The sequence below is a fragment of the Oncorhynchus masou genome, unplaced genomic scaffold (genome assembly GCF_036934945.1).
Source record: "Oncorhynchus masou masou isolate Uvic2021 unplaced genomic scaffold, UVic_Omas_1.1 unplaced_scaffold_1155, whole genome shotgun sequence".
NCBI lineage: Eukaryota > Metazoa > Chordata > Actinopteri > Salmoniformes > Salmonidae > Oncorhynchus > Oncorhynchus masou.
The window spans coordinates 200001-204679 of NW_027001303.1; the positions used below are offsets into that span (position 1 = coordinate 200001).

At 47.4% G+C, this 4679-nt stretch overlaps 1 pseudogene; it reads right to left on the reverse strand.

Moving 5' to 3' along the window:
* The window catches only part of LOC135529387 (netrin receptor DCC-like), a 197934-nt pseudogene extending 193779 nt beyond the window's left edge, over positions 1-4155 (reverse strand).
* Between the last annotated feature and the right edge of the window lie 524 nt (positions 4156-4679).

Here is a 4679-nt window from a genome sequence, read left to right on the forward strand (position 1 = left end):
GGGCGTCCCAGGAGGCCTGGATGGAGGTGGGGGAGATGGACCCTACCTGGAGGTTCTCCACCGGCCCGGGGACCTGCACTGCTGGGACAGGAACACATGAACTGATCAGAAACACACACACACACACACACACATACCACACCACACCACACCACACCACACCACACACACACACACACATACCACACACCACACACACACACACCACACCCACACCACACCCACACCACACCACACCACACACACACCACACCACACCACACCACACACACACACACACACACACACACACACACACACACACACACACACACACATCTGAAGCTATTTCCTGTTTATTTTTGACCATTTAAACTGAAAACATTAAGTTACTTAAAAAGGTCCAACACAGCCATTTTGACCTCAAAATCCAATCATATCTGGGTAGCAATTAAGTACCGTTACTGTGATTGTTTTCCATTAAAATGGTCAAAAATAAACAAAAACAGCTTCTTAATAACAAAGAACAATTTTTCAAGCAATAATTCCTCTAGGACTGTCTGGGAGTGGTCTGAGTGGGGGGGGGGGGGACATGTACTATTATTGGTCGTGAGGTATGGAACTCTCTTCCTTATTGGTCAATTAACTAATTCAAACAGTTTTTACAGTTAAAAGGCATTAACATAGTTTTCCTAATTTTCCAGTATTATTCCAGAGTTTAAATATATATAAAACACAGGTGAATCACATTTTTGACTGCACTGGGTCTTTAATGATTACAAAGAAACAATTTGATATTGAGATAATAATAATAATAAAATAAAAAACAGCTTCAATTTGGGCCCTTTAAAGGTGTTTGTGCCAATTTTAAATGTTTTAATAGTAAAGCGTGATTTAAAAAGGTGAGCTGCAGATATTTTAATGGTATGTTTTCCACCTCCACAAGGTCTTATAGAACAATGCAATCTGGCAGGCTAGAGAGATGAGGCCCCAGTGAGAGCAGAGCTAAGGAAGGATCAGGGGAGATGGGAATCAGCTTCCACACACTGTAATACCACCTTGTATACTGCTGCTTCAGACCGGGCAGAGACAGAACAAAAAGACAAGTGGGATAGAGACAAAGAAAGAATTCAATTAGACTCCATGTGCCCTAAAAACACCCCAAATCTGTCTTTGGTTCGGCCAGGTTTTACTCTTCTCCTTATATAGAATAATCTATAGCTGATCTCTGCTCAGAATCATGGAGTAAAGATAGAGATTGTTTTGTGAGAGTGTACTGGTACATCGCGGTGTGTGTGTAGATGTGTGTGTGTGTGTGTAGGTGTGTGTGTGTGTGTGTAGATGTGTGTGTGTGTGTGTAGATGTGTGTGTGTGTGTGTAGATGTGTGTGTGTGTAGATGTGTGTGTGTGTGTGTGTAGATGTGTGTGTGTGTAGATGTGTGTGTGTGTGTGTAGATGTGTGTGTGTGTAGATGTGTGTGTGTGTGTGTAGATGTGTGTGTGTGTAGATGTGTGTGTGTGTGCGACTACTGGTGTACTAGTGTGACACTGTATTTGGAGCAGCAGATGAAGAATGTCATGTTACCGTGCTCTCCCTTCTACCCTGCAGGTCTAGACCAGGGATCATCAACTAGTTTCAGCCACGGGACCATTTTTGCTTGAGAGGATGGCCGGGGGGGTTAGGGGGGAGGACGAGGGGACGGGTAGGGGGGCGGACGGGGGGACTGGGGGGGGGACGGAACATATCATTTGTAGACTGCAAATTGACAGCTAGAATCCCAGATATAATGTTTGACCCGTTGTTTGGTCCCGTTTTTACAGCCCGGTACTGGGTTACCTTCAGCCCGGTACTGGGTTACCTTTAGCCCGGTACTGGGTTACCTTCAGCCCGGTACTGGGTTACCTTCAGCCCGGTACTGGGTTACCTACAGCCCGGTACTGGGTTACCTTCAGCCCGGTACTGGGTTACCTTCAGCCCGGTACTGGGTTATCTTCAGCCCGGTACTGGGTTATCTTCAGCCGGTACTGGGTTACCTTCAGCCCGGTACTGGGTTATCTTCAGCCGGTACTGGTTTACCTTCAGCCCGGTACTGGGTTACCTTCAGCCGGTACTGGGTTACCTACAACCGGTACTGGGTTACCTTCAGCCCGGTACTGGGTACCTTCAGCCCTGGGTTACTTCAGCCCGGTACTGGGTACCTTCAGCCCGGTACTGGGTTACCTTCAGCCCGGTACTGGGTTACCTTCAGCCGGTACTGGGTTACCTTCAGCCCGGTACTGGGTTACCTTCAGCCCGGTACTGGGTTTCCTTCAGCCGGTACTGGGTTACCTTCAACCGGTACTGGGTTACCTTCAGCCGGTACTGGGTTACCTTCAACCACTGGGTTACTTCCCGGTACTGGGTTACCTTCAGCCCGGTACTGGGTTACCTTCAGCCCGGTACTGGGTTACCTTCAGCCGGTACTGGGTTACCTTCAGCCCGGTACTGGGTTACCTTCAGCCGGTACTGGGTTTCCTTCAGCCGGTACTGGGTTACCTTCAGCCCGGGAACTGGGTTACCTTCAGCCCGGTACTGGGTTACCTTCAGCCGGTACTGGGTTACCTTCAGCCCGGTACTGGGTTACCTTCAGCCCGGTACTGGGTTACTTCAGCCCGGTACTGGGTTACCTTCAGCCCGGTACTGGGTTACCTTCAGCCCGGTACTGGGTTACTTCAGCCCGGTACTGGGTTACCTTCAGCCCGGTACTGGGTTACCTTCAGCCCGGTACTGGGTTACCTTCAGCCCGGGAACTGGGTTACCTTCAGCCCGGTACTGGGTTACCTTCAGCCCGGTACTGGGTTACCTTCAGCCCAGTACTGGGTTACCTTCAGCCCGGTACTGGGTTACCTTCAGCCCAGGAACTGGGTTACCTTCAGACGACTCCCATGAAGCTTTTGTGCCTCGTCGAGCAAAACAACCGAACGAATGAATGTTCGCTAAAGTATCCTCTGTAGATATTGGTTTGTAGCTCCAACGGTTCGGTCTGGACAGTCGGTTTTGTGAGAAGACCTCTTTTAAAAAATGTGGACGTCCACGACAGTAGGTTCAGATGACTGCCGTAAAGCAAGTGGGTGTCGAAAGAGAGCAAAACAACCAAAACGGTCTCGATGGCTCAAAAGTTTATACTGGTAGAAAGGGGGGATTGAGCTGCAGTGAAACTGCACAGATTACTTGGTGTTCATCTCCTGCATTGGAAAATCAGGTCATTACTGGTTTTGACAGAACGGGGGGTCCTTCACCTTCACCTCTGGGTGGGTTTTGGGACTAGGCTGTCCTGTATGAATTAGTTGTGTACCTCCACAATCCCACTACCTCAACCCAATTGAGATGGTTTGATCTGAGTCAGACCACAGAGTGAAGGAAAAGCAGCCAGGTGGCATTCCAGGTGAAGCTGGTTGAGAGAAGTGTGCGCAAAGCTGTCATCAAGGCAAAGGGTGGCTATTTGAAGAATCTAAAATCTAAAATGTATTTTTATTTGTTTAACACTTTTTTGGTTACGACATGGTTCCATAAGTGTTATTTCATAGTGTTGATGTCTTCACTATTATTCTACAATGTAGAAAATAATACAAATAAAGAAAACCCCTTGAATGAGTAGGTGTGTCCAAACCTTTAACGGATAGTGTATATATACATTTATACTCCTGACTACGACATTCCTTATCCTAATATTTATATATTTATTAATTCCATTCTTTTACTTTTAGATTTGTGTGCGTTGTTTTTAATTGTTAGATACTACTGCACTGTTGGTGCTAAGGAACACAAGCATTTCACTACACCCACAATAACATCTGACAAATATGTGTATTCTAACCAATACAATTTGATTTGGTTTGTGTGTTGACTATGAACTGGGCAGTGCTCTGGCTATGTGAGGTTTTGTCAGTATGACTTATACTTGGAGCCTACGTGGGACGAGGAAGGCTTGTATTGTATTTCTGCTCCGGGTGAGAATACTGAGCAGGGCTCAACTCGGCTTACACTCAGGCGGCGTGGTGAGTTTGAGTGTCTCGGATCTCTCCAGGGCCGTAGTCGTTGTAGGCCACCACTCTGAAGGAGTAGGTCTCCTCTGGCTTCAGGTTACTGACAGTCAACTGGAGGGTCTCTGGCTCCGACACGTTCACAGACCTCTCCCTGAAACAACAACAGACACGTTCATAGACCTCTCCCTGAAACAACAACGGACACGTTCACAGACCTCTCCCTGAAACAGCAACAGCAACAGACACGTTCACAGACCTCTCCCTGAAACAGCAACAGCAACAGACACGTTCACAGACCTCTCCCTGAAACAGCAACAGCAACAGACACGTTCACAGACCTCTCCCCTGAAATAACAACAGACACGTTCACAGACCTCTCCCTGAAACAACAACGGACACGTTCACAGACCTCTCCCTGAAACAGCAACAGACACGTTTACAGACCTCTCCCCTGAAACAACAACAGACACGTTCACAGACCTCTCCCTGAAACAACAACAGACACAGTTAAATAATACTCCCTTTAATTTAACACAGTCATAGAGACTGCTTCCTCAAACAACAACAGACACTGGTACAGACTGCTCCCTCAAACAACAACAGACACTGGTACAGACTGCTCCCTCAAACAACAGACAGAGAGACAGAGTAAGCACCGGAAACGCACAGACACAC